The following is a 12,536-nucleotide window of genomic DNA, read 5'->3' as shown; positions in this document are numbered from 1 at the left end:
AATTGTGAGAATTAGAAATTATGTAAAGTGTTTACCACAGTGGGTATGTCAAGAGGGCTCATAAACTTTAGCTGCTTTTTTGTGTGAAGCCATCATTTGAGAGTCTTTGGCAATTACTAAGAAACAGGAAAATAAGAAAAGCTGGTTTTATGCTGAGAGATATTTGAGGAGGTTCCTTAGTTCCTATACCCATAATTAAGCATCAGCAGAGTCAGAACTGTTACACAGTCGCCCTGAACCAACGTTAAGCCACAGAATTCTTTGTTACTTCATATATTTTGGGGCTTAAATGGATCCAATACTTATACACATGTTGTCTCCAGCAGCCAACTGAGAGATGACACATAAGAGTAGGCAGGCGATAAATGTCTTATTTGTTACTGATGAAGCCACGTTCTCCATGAACTTCAGGGCTGTGGGAAAATGCGTGTCATGATACTGTGTCCCAGAATTAGAGACTCACCCTGTCCCATGTAGCTCTGTGACACAGCGAACCTTCCCTTGAGAGGACCTGCCCATTCATGCACAAGGCTGTCCTGCCATGGAGCCGAGCATCCCAAGTGCTTCCCAATGGTGATCAACACTGGAGGGAAAGGAAGGGTTTCAAATGCCCTGCTTGTCTTCCCGGACTCACACCTCACTCTGTTAGTGTGACGAGGGCTATCTGTTGGCCAGGGGCCAGGGGTGTGAATGGAGAAGCACTCTCCATGGCCCAGAGGAGTGGTTAGGAGGCATTCCCTCCCTCGGTTTAAACAGGTGGTGGGATGGAAGAGAAGGGTCCTCCCCAAGAGTTTATAAAAGGAGAAATAAGGATTTTCTTTGGGACTTAGACTAGCCAGGAAACACATAAGATGATTAGAAGGGAGACTTGTAAATCACTTTGATATTAAGTTGACATTTGTTGAACACCCAAAATGTGCTACATTCTTTTCTGAGAGTTTTACAGAAATGAATCCTTCAATCTTCTCAACAAGCGAGTAAGGAAGGTTTGATTGTTATCCCAGTTTTACAATGTGGAAATTGAGGCACACAGAGGGTAAGTTGGCCAAAATCACAGAAATAGTAAGTGGCAGAGCTGGTATTTAAACCCTGGATTTCTGGTTTGAGGCTCCCAGAGATGGGCTTTGGGTGTTTAGAGTTATCTGCATCCCTGAATCTTTGTACCTCTGTGCATATGTTAGCCCAGAAAGGACAGGGAAAGGAGAGTTACACAGATGCTCATAGTCATGTCTTGGCCACTGTCCACAGAGAGTGCATCGTGATTGGCGTTATTTGTTTTCCAGGCAGTAGATCAGTTCTTATAACAGAAATTTAGTCCATTGAGTTAATCTAGAAACCCTTCCTGCTCTGTTTCTGTCCATGCTTGCCATGTGACTGCCTCCCCGTGATTAGGCCATTGAGAAAATGTACTCATGGTTGAACTCTGATATTTCAGTCTGGTTCATAGTTTCACGTCTTCTGTTACATTAATAAGTTAAGTTTCTGGTTTTCTTTCATCAGTGTGTCATGAGTTTGGTTAATGTGAAACAAGTCCATGGGAGCCCAGGGGTGATGACGGTATAATTTCTGAGCACGTTGTGGCACTTCTACCCTTGCAGACCTGGCGGGAGTATGTCCGCCTTCCTCACTGATTTCCCCCAACAGCAGGGTCCTCTCCCACCCCCGCATGTGAGGCTGGGAGCTCTCTGAGTAGGCCAGTCAGAGGCCAAGTCCACCAATCAGAAAATGATGAAGTACCTGGAAGTGGTTTTAATAGAAGAAAAGGGTTTCCAGGTAGTCCAATGGGCTGTTCGAGTCCGTTTGGTGAAAAGCTGTCCAGTGTCTGTGGTTGAGGTGCTTCTTTGCTGTTGAAAAGCCTGGATTAGATGAAGGGATTTTAAAAAGCAGAAAGGAGTGATTTCAGGTGGTACGTCCACACCGGTGAGAAGTGATGGATGACCACCTGTGTGAGGCATAGACAGGGTCTTACAAACTTCTTAAAATAACTTTAAAAGCTCTTCCATATGAGTGCATTTCATATGGGGTCCAGTTCATCACTGGTCACCCTGAGAGGGCAAATAATTGATGATGGCAGAAAGGACACGGAGGCATCAAAAAGGTCTCAGTCATTTTCCCTTTTTAAAGGATGTGGCAAAGTGTAATATATTTGAGCTGGTTTTTCACTGAACAATTTTTAGTGTTTTCTGCGACTCCCCAATGCCCCAAGGTTCCATGCAGCTGGGTGTCCCCTCAGAGCAGGTCTGTCAGAGCTTGCCCTGGGTAGACGCGGTGTCACGGGGAGCAGGACGGTCAGGGTCCGCAGCTCCTCCGAGCTCCGTCTCCTCATCCGCAGTGCCGGGATTCTCATCCATGTCTACTTAGTAGTGTTGCTGAGAATCACACGTGATGGTTATCAGGTGTGATTTGTGATTGTCTCTGTGATTGGCATATAGTCAATATTTGAAAGAAACACTTTTTTTTTACTATAATTGTAGCACATAGATTGCAGTGCTTTTTAGTCTGCTTTTTTTTTTTATATAACTTTATTCTTATTTTTAAATATGCACTTATTTTTATTTATTTTTTTGGAGGTACTGGGGACTGAATCCAGGACATTGTTCATGCTAAGCAGGTGCTCTACAACTGAGTAATACACACCCTCCTTGTCTGCACTTGAAAATAAATATTTCAATACACAAAATAGCTCTTAAACACCATCATGGGACCTAGTCACTGTATAGAGAGTTGAACACGTATGCTTTTTCAATAAGAATAAATGTTGTTGAGACATACATTTCTGAATCTGTTAATGTGCTTAAAAACGATCATAGGTAGTGATAAACACGAATCTTTGATCCAGTACTTCTTAGGGTCTGTTTTGCCATCAAGTGAAATTACATTCTACAGAGAAAGCTAATTGGATCTCTTTGATATTTGGATGGTTTAGCAGATGATCAAGGCTTTCAAAAGCTGACAGATTTGTATTTTAAACTAACTACAAAGTTATCTTCTAGAAGTTGGAATTCCTAAACTTGTGAAGTGCCCAGTAATCCAGGGGGTATGTGTCTGTGTCTGTGTGAACGTTTGTGTGTGTGACTTCAGGAATCTAGAAATAAGTTTCATATGGACTTCTGATACCTTTCTCCTACAGTTCAAGGTATAGGCATATATTTACACAAATAAATTGATATTCTTTTGTCATTTGGCATATTGGTGGGAATAAGAGTTTCTCATACTTGTTTCAGAAGGGTTGGGGAGCATGAGCTCAGAAAACGGGAGGAGAAAGAGGCAGGGAGACACTTCACACTTTGTGCAGGATATGAGAAACAGTAGCTTTTTTTTCTCTTTTCTTCTAAAGCAAACTGGCACTGAATTGTAACCTACTATTACCCAGAATTGCTTTTCTGATCAGATACAAGTGCCTCAGATTTTTCAAGGCAACATGAATGATGAAATGTGTTTTAGCAGTTATCATTAAAAGTAGTTTTATTTTTCAAGTAGAAGGCTATAGCCTGTTCTTCCAGCGGTACATGAAGTCCTCATTGATCTATGTACATGATCTATGTGCTTAGTTTCTTTGTTTTTTTTTTTTTTTAAGTGCTTGTTTCATTGTGGTGTGAATGAATGTTTAAAATTTCTGGATTTTGATCTTTAGAACATGCTGATTTATCAGAGCTGTTAAAAACCTGATTGTTCTTTGGTCCTTGTTTGTTGGGGCACCCTATTGATTTCTGTTGTCTGTTAAAGCGGGAAATGCTTCCTCTAGCCTGCAGATCATTAAGTGAATGGTTTGCAGTGTGCCTTTAAAATTATTTGAATGCATTGAGCATGTTTGTCCAGTGAATTCTGAATTAACTCATTCTATTGACTTTGCTTTGGTTCTGTGGCTTTTGCTCCTCTCCACAAGAATTTGAATTCTCTGTTGCATTTTGTATACGTGTTCTTAACAGGGGAAGGAATTTTGCATTTTTTACAGAGGTGGCTTTTCCTATCCCCTCTGAATGCCTTCTATAATTGATACAATAGTAATCTGTTATTGCAGTGCATAATTCTTTCATAAACTATTTTTTGGCATAATCAGAAACAATGACAAAGTATGATAATAAAAAATATGAAAACCTTCCTTCCTTTGAAGAATAGAAATCAGGTGGTCAGGCTCACGCATGCTTTGTGCCTGACACACTTACTCTCATGTCATTGTGTATCATGATTCGGAGATGGAGTTGCTCCAGGTTTATAGATTTTTGTTTTAACATTTGTGTTGAATTCTTTCTCCAGGCTGATGTTTCCTGTTGCTTTTGTGGAAAGAGTAGAAGGGAAACAAATCCTTTGTTTTGTTTTCAGGAGGCCTGAGTTGATGAGAAAAGGGTTGAGGGTGGGCTGAGGAAAAGAGTGACACTCCCTCTCCTCCCGGCTGAAATTGATAAACAAAGAAATCAATTAAGTGTATCGGTTTTTGACCAATAGAAGTTAGAGAGCCCAAAATGGCTAGATATGCCCAATGGAAATTACTGAATTCACCTGCAGAATTATGTGCTTTACCAAGTAGAAGCAACTTAGAGCAATCAGAAAAATCAGTAATATGATGAGATATAAAAGGAATATTATATCTTTTATTTCTGAAACTTTTCTACGGTAAGTTGTGTAGAGCTAAAATTAAGTTTCAAGCACCAGGAGTTAAGAGTGTGGGTAGTTCTTTAGGATCGTTATTCACAGATGTGCCTAGACCCTGCTAGAGTGGCTGAAGATGGCAGGAAAAGACCCAGAGGCAGGATTTGTCATCCTAGGGTGTCCTCCATAATGGTTCCATGTGGGACCCCATGATTGGTTTAACAAATTGTAACACACTCCAGCCTCCTGTGAACTTTAAGAAGAAAAATATATGCTTAAAAACTGCTTTGCAAGCAAGTGCCTGTACATCCTCACTCCAGTCTCCTTGCCTTAAAAACAGAGACAATGCTTTGCTTGCATAGTTGAGCTTTTAGATAGCACTCTGCTGGTTGCAAAGCAAGGACCGAGGCCCTCAGCTATAAACGCTGAGCTTGTGTGCTGTTAGATAGTCTATGATCCACAGAACAAGGACCTGGCTGGTCTGGTGGTCTGCTTTGTAATTCACATGTCTAAAAATGTATCTTGCTCCCCTCACCCCATGACTTCCCTAAAGATACACTAATCCTTTGTACTCATTGTGTATTCTACAATCTCTGCTTCATACTGTCTTTCCCGAAGTTCCTATTACTATCACACAATTGTTAATGAATTTTTCCTTTGATTATACACAATAAATAAGGGTGCAATTGAGAGGCTCGTGGAGTTGGCTCCCTACTCCCTCTCGATTTATTGACTTTTTCCACAGAGACTTGAATAATCATTCCATGTCGGTAAGAATTCTGCCAGCCAACCCACAGTTCCAGGTGAGAAGGATGCAGGTTTATCTCTCCTACCCGATGGAGAGAGAGGAGAGAATTGAGATATGCTCCCCCATGGTCCCTTCCTGTCCCACGGCCACTGCAGTTCACCTGCAGCCTTCTGGCCTCTGCTCAGAGGGCCTCTGTCCCAGGACTGACTGCAGCTTTTTCTTCCCTTGTCAACATTTCCTGTGCCTTTCAGAAGTTGGTCTCTTCTCTGCAATTCAACCCTGGTAGATGTGATGGTGGTCAGCGTGCTGGTGGGCAGTCCTTTGGGGACTCCCAGGAGACATGCTGATTCTCCTGAGTCTCTCAATCGGGGTTACAGAACAGTCGAGCACCGAAGGAAGCCCATTCACGTGAGGTCAACAGAGCATTTTATCACTTTCATTTTATTTTTAAATTTTCAGTGGAGAAATTATTTGTAGCAAACTGTTCCAGATATTCGGCCGCCTGCTTTCCTCACCACCATTTCCTTGTTGGCTCTGGTGCTTGTTTTAAGAACCAGGTTTCTTCTCTGGTCATTTATAGCAGCTGGGCTTGCCGAATCCTTGATCTGCATTTGAAGCAGAATGCTTCTTCCTGATGTGAAACAGATTTTCTTATTTCTGAATATTTCGTGTACACTCAGCAACTGTTTCAAGTGAAATGCTCTTGTCCAATTTCGGTTAACTCACATTTGCTTATCTCCTACTTTCATGCTGAGGGCAGTTTCTTCTTCCTCTAATAAAAGTTAGCAATTTGCATTTACTAGGGAAGGTACTGGCCCGAGGTGCTTTTTTTCTTACCAGTTTTAATACAATTCAACCATTTAAATATACAGTCGTTTTTACTCTATGCCCAGAATTGTGCATCCCATTTAATCTTAGAATATTTTCATTCCCCCAACAGGAAGCCCCGTATGCATAAGCAGTCATTCCCATCTTCCCCATCCTCCCCCAGCCCCAAGGAGCCACTCTTCTCTCTCTGTGGATTTGCCTGTGCTGGACATTTCATTTAAATCGAGTCACTTCATGTAAGTTTAACCGTCTATTGTGACTGACTTATTTCACACTGAGTAACGTTATCAAAGTTTGTCCACGTTGTGGCCTGGGTCAGTACTCTATGCTTTGCTATTGCTGAATAATATTAGACTGTATGGCTGGGCCCCACTGTTTACCCATTCATCAGGTGATAGGCAATTGGGTTGTTTCTGCTTTTTGGCTGTGATGAGTAATGTCGCCATGAATATTCCTGTAGGAGTTTTTATGTGGATATTTGTTTTCAGTTCTCTTACGTCTGTGCCCAGACAGCAGAGTTGCTGGGTCATTCAGAAACCAAATGTTCAACTCTCTGAGGACCTGCCAGGCTGTTTTCCAAAGTGGCCACGCTGTGTTACGTCCTCACCAGAAAGGGCTGTGCGCTCCGCTTCCTCTGTGTCATTATTAGTGCTTGTTACACTTTTTTTTTTATTATAAGCTATTTTTGTGAGTGTGAAGCGGTTTCTCCTAGTGATTTTGACTTGATTTCCCTTACAGCTAAAGATATTGAACATCGTTTCTTTGTGCTTATTGGCCATTTGTATATTTTCCTTGAAAAATACCATTTCAGATCCTTTATTCACCTTTTAATTGAGTTGCCTTTTTATTGTTGAGTTGTAGGAGGTACTTTTTTTTTTATAGATACAAATTCCTTATCAGATAAATGATCTGAAAAAAATTTCTCCTGTGTGTTGTTTTTTCACTTTCTGGATGGTGCCCTTTGAAGCAAAGTTTTAAATTTTGATGAACTCCAATTTATCTCTGTTTTCTTTGTTCCTTGTGCTTTTGGGGTATTATTTAAAATCTGAGGTATTTTATTTAAAATTTTATATATAAAATAACTTAATTCGTAGGACCGTTCTAGGAGATGGGTGCGGTTGTTGTCCCCAGTGTATGGATAGAAGACTGAGATGCAGAAAATTTCTCTGAAATATCAGTTTCACAGCTACCCAGTGCTGTGGGAGTTCAGGCACTCATGTTCGTCCCAAACATCTGTGATCCTCACCACTATGCTCCACTACTGCCTGGAATCGTTAATGAAAACGTCTTTCCTTTTTTGATTCCTTGTTAGTTTGTTTTCTCATTGGGGACCTCATCTCCTCATTTTCCTTTCGGATATCAGTGTAGATTTATTTTAGGTTTCATGTAGTCAGAAGTATTTCTATCAGTTAACTTCTTTATTACTCACTCTCCAGTGATGATTGTTGCTAGTTGACCTAATCAAGTCATGCTTAAGTCTTTCCTTCTCATGACACTAAAAACAGCCATGACATACAGAATGCTAAAAGCAGAAAGTACTTGATTGATTTTATTTTGCTACCCAATCAAACCAATCAAATAAAAACCCGCTGTTGACACAGATTATAAGCCCTCCAGGATAGGGTCACTGTCTTCCTTGTGTTTCATTTATTTGGTCACAGTGTCTGGATAGTGCCTTGCTGTTCAGCAGTTTTGTTAGGAAACGGTGCTCGTGAATCATTGTAAGGACAGAATTTTGACAACAGACTGTGTTGTTCATTTCACAAGGGAAAAGATAATATAGAAATACTGCTCAGATCTATTTTAATATTAAGCTTGGAATTTTGAGAACAATTCAAGAAACCATACAAAGATTTTTCACTAATTTTAGATCTATCTTAAACACATTATGATTGCATAGCAGAGTAACTTATCAAGTAGATTTGACAAGAGGAGTGTATTATTGATTTTTTGTTTTATTTGAAATATTCTATCTGTGATAAAGTAATCAGTGCCTATAAATGAACAAATATGTTTGTATTTCTATGCAACATGGGAGCAGACTTCATATGTTTCTATATAATATATATGACTGTGTGTTTTAATCTGTCTGTCAGTGTTTTTATAGTTTTTCAGCAATGTTGTAACATTAGAATTCTAAGAAATTCACTCCCGATACTACTGCAGTTTGTACTGTGTATCCTGTCTTATGTATGGGATTCCACTGTCCCCTAAGTGAGGAATTTCCTCTCCTATTGAGTTAGAAGCAGATTTAAAGGAACTGTGATTTCTAGGCGTTTGCTCTCCATGTGTTTGCACTTGGGTGTCAATCACAATTTTCCCTTTCTTGAGTTTTCATTGTTCAATTAGAATTTTTGAAAATAACTATTAATATGTTTCACTAGTCTCCCTAGTAACTTAATGTTTTTGTGCTTTTCAGTTTTCAAATTATGAAAATTGTAAATGCACACTTGTTTTTAAGTAGTCCTTTTTCACTAGATATTTGTTTACCTCTTTATAGTTAAAATAATTTTTTCCCAATGAATGAATCACTGTGCATATTTTACAAGATACCTTTCTTTTTATTTTTCTTATTCTAACAGGTATATTCATTGTAGAGAATTTTGAAAATAAGGATAAACCCAGTAATATCTTAAAAATGGCCTCTAATCTCACCTGGAGATACAGTTGTAAGTTTTGAAATTGAGAATTACAAGTCCTCTCATTTTTTTCTTTTTTTCAAGTACGTTTTGGTTACTGAGTCCCTCGAATTCCCATATGAATAGTAGCAGCAGCTAGTCAGTTACTGCAGAGGAGCCCGCTGGGATTGTGATCGAGACCACGTTGAGTATACAGATCGCTCTGGGGAGCACTGCCATCCCAAGAGCGCTGTCATCTGATCCAGGAATGTGCGTGGTGTGTCTGTCCAGGTATTTAGGTCTTCTTTAATTTTTTTCAACAATGCGTAGAGTTTACATAGTATTATTTTACCTTATTTTTTTGCCTTTATACTGAGTACAATAGTGCAAGGTACCAGGATCAGAATTGTATTATAGCCCCGCCACTTGCTGCCACCATGTACGCTGCACTCTTGCTTTGCCCTGTGTAAAATCTTGCACAAAATAGGACCTAAGTAACTCTCTCTTGAATGAATGATTATATGATAGCTGGATGATGCTGGAGAGTCCTTGTGATGATGTCTTTTTCCCAGACTTTCCCCTCTTCTTAACTATGCCTTTTCTCTTCCTTTCCTCCAGCCTCGGTTTCAGCCTGCCTGTGGCATTGATTTTCCCTGAGTGTGGACTCTTCCTTTAACTAGTTCACGATAATGTTTCATGCGGGCTATGAAAACTTGCTAGATGTCAAGAAATAGCAAATTCACTGCATGCTAGTATTTTTAGTCTGTGGTATTATATTATCCATTGAAATTAAATCAGGCTGACACCCTGAGCTCTTTTCTCCTTCCTACGGGTGATACTTCTCTGGTTGCTGTCTGTGCCCTTCCCCCAGACATGGTTTTGGAGTTGAGTAAGTCACCATCAGTGGAGCTCTCTCTTTAAACATGAAGAGAACATTTGCTCCTTCTCCCTGGTTGGGGACTGGATGAGATGAGGTAACAGATAAAGAATGGAGCCCCATCTCATTCTGACCCCCGCTCTTTCCGTTCCTTTCTCCAGGGGAAAAGAGTACAATTCAAAAATATAAAGATTGTGAGCTAATGAGATAGACAAGACAACCGAACATTTGTTAAATATCCTTTCATGCCGGAAACAAATGTATTATACACACAAAAGGCACACAAATCACGGTAGTACTGCGGTTACAAACGTGGGTCCGAGTTCGAGTCCTGCTCTGGAGTGACCAGTCCTGTGAGATGGAGAACTGGTAGGTCGGCTTAGCCTCTCCCGGACTTGTTTTCTGTCCTGCAGAGATGGGGCTCGCTAGGCGTCCCTCTCCCGTAGAGGTGCTGTGGGGTGTAAATGGCGCGCGTGGGCAGCCCGAGCACAGCTGCTCATTCCTCGTAAGGGCAGGATAGCATCGCTTTTGCGATGACAGCTTTATGACCGTCCCGTGTAGACTCTTAGTGCTCCGAAGGGATGCCTTGTGGTTTGGAGATGGGATTCTCACTTCTGTAAATACCCAAGGATTGTGTTATTGGGCCGTGCTGATTTGAATCTATTCTTTAGAAAGTACATATTGTAGATATATTTTTCAAGCATGCATGCTTTTTTCTTTTATTATTTATAGTTCTACCCTCTCATCTCTTGGTGTGACTTTTCATGGAATCCAGGAAACAGTCCTAAGCCACCTGCCTCTTCACACTTCTCCGTGGTGGTTTTCTTCCCTGACTAGAAGAGGGTTCTGCATAGGAAATTTTCTTTGTTCCCCTTTTCTTGGAGTCACTCTGTCTCCCCAACTCTCACCTGTCCATCTGTCCATTTCTCTACCCACTGTTTCTTCTGACTTGTTCCAAAAAGCATTTCAGGCAGCTTACAGAAGAACAGATACCAAATAAACAGGTGAGAAAATGGGGCCAAGTTCAGTGAGGCTAGGAGGCGAGCCTGTGTGAGAGTTGCAGGCGTGAGACACACGCCTCAGGCCTGTGACTTATAAGATCGACAGCAACAGTGTGCCTGAGGCTCCCAGCAGACACAGGGAAACAGGGTTTGTGGGAGATGCTCACTGGCTGTGAAATAAATAAGTGGCTTAGGAGATGCCCAGCCTTTCCAGCTACTAAGGCTTAGGAGAATATTTTGAGTTTCTTCCAAAATCAGAGTATTGCATCTTTTCTTTTTTCAGAGTTCTATGTATAGTTGGTTACATTCTATACCTGGAAATTTCTCCAAAACTGCTTCCCACGTGAGTCCCATGGCTCGGGAATGGGGTGGTTCTGCTCATTGACGGGTGTAGGCCAGAAACAGAAAATGACAGCCTCAAAGGAGCCTGGGATTTGTCAGTTATGTTTTGTCAGTGCTGTAGATTTCAGAAAACGCTTTCACCGTTTCTCTCCATCTGAGGTGGCAGCGTGCTCTCTTAGCAGCATAAGGAGCTCAGGGCCACGGGATGGTGGGGGCTGACTGCACTGCTATCAAGACAGATGTGCCAGTCACTGCAGGCGTGGTGATTTTACATAGTGCATTTCATGTTCTTTAATAGGTTTCAACAGGTAGTTAATTAACTGAGTTAATTAACATTTAAGAAATATGATGCTTTGTTGAAAAGACCGTTATAGGCAGAATATAAGTTGTGAACCCTTTAAAAACGGTTTCATTACTGAAATTTTAATAGGGAAGATTTAGTTTATCTTATTTACACCTCTCTTCAAAAGTAACAAAGAAACAAGACAGAAAAAGCAGAGGATGATTTCTGTTCTTCCTCTCGGCTTACAGGTGCCCTCACCTCCAGTGGCATCCATCCAGACACCAGCACTGACACTGGCCGTGCTCACAACTGCCTTAGCCCTGAAGACACAACTGACAAATAGAAGGGGGCTACGCCCTAAGACAGCAGGTGCTCTTACTTTGTGGGTCCTTATGTAACTGTGCGGTGTTATTCAGGATCGCCCGTTCTACACTTTGTGACGCTGCTGCCGTGTCTCCTAGTTATTTCTGTAAGTACTAGTGTAATTTTTTCAATGTGTGGTACTAGACATCTAAAAATGCTTTTTTCAGATGAAAAATAATGTGTATTTAATATAATAAGTCTGAAAAAAGGGACAAAAGTGTCTATCCTGGTCCCACTACTCAGAGATAATAATTAACACTTTTACATCTATTTTCTGTTCTTTTCATCAGTGTGTATTACATCTGTCATAAAAACCAGCGAGCACTCTGTGCCTGTTTACTGTGTGGAGACATCCATTTTCCATTCGGCTTATTACACGTTTTTCTACAGTATTCTCTCTCCCCTGGCATGATTTTTAATGACCAGTATAGCATTCTGTCTTGTGGAGGCATCATCCATTTTACTTCGGACTTAAATAAACTTTTAAATTCCAAGTATATTTAACTGAAATACTGAAAAGAGAACTGTGGTGGTACCGAAAGGCCCCTACATCCCTTCCCCTTTTTTTCCTGAGAGTAAAAACTGCTGACAATGTGGTGTATATATTTCATGACCTTTATGCCTGTCATATATATATACACATACATACATACATGTATATGAGAAATCTATGTATATGTGTGTGTATATATGCTGTATTGAAAAATAAGGCCACACTATATGTTTTGTGCAGCTCGGTTTATTCACTGAGGTGTATATCATAGACGTCCTCCCACTCCAGACTCACCCGGTCCTTTCAGATAGAGTAGAGGGGTCTCCTGATGTGCAGTAGATTTGGTCTCTTGTGTAAGGACACCTTTGGTGGGAGAGTACTGTGGACAAGGCC

At 40.8% G+C, this 12,536-nt stretch overlaps 1 long non-coding RNA gene across 3 annotated transcripts in view; it reads left to right on the top strand.

Moving 5' to 3' along the window:
• LOC135320841 (uncharacterized) overlaps positions 1-12,536 on the top strand; it is a 57,236-nt gene that overhangs the window by 14,158 nt on the left and 30,542 nt on the right. For all 3 annotated transcript variants that reach the window (XR_010380188.1, XR_010380186.1, XR_010380187.1), the window contains exons 2-5: positions 8,890-9,075; positions 9,823-10,030; positions 10,946-11,005; positions 11,536-11,756. This is a non-coding gene — a long non-coding RNA (uncharacterized LOC135320841). The remainder of the gene's footprint in view (positions 1-8,889; positions 9,076-9,822; positions 10,031-10,945; positions 11,006-11,535; positions 11,757-12,536) is intronic.

This window comes from Camelus dromedarius, unplaced genomic scaffold (assembly GCF_036321535.1).
Source record: "Camelus dromedarius isolate mCamDro1 unplaced genomic scaffold, mCamDro1.pat HAP1_SCAFFOLD_185, whole genome shotgun sequence".
NCBI lineage: Eukaryota > Metazoa > Chordata > Mammalia > Artiodactyla > Camelidae > Camelus > Camelus dromedarius.
The sequence above is the reverse complement of the archived record's forward strand: the minus strand, read 5'-3'. Positions and strand labels throughout refer to the sequence as shown.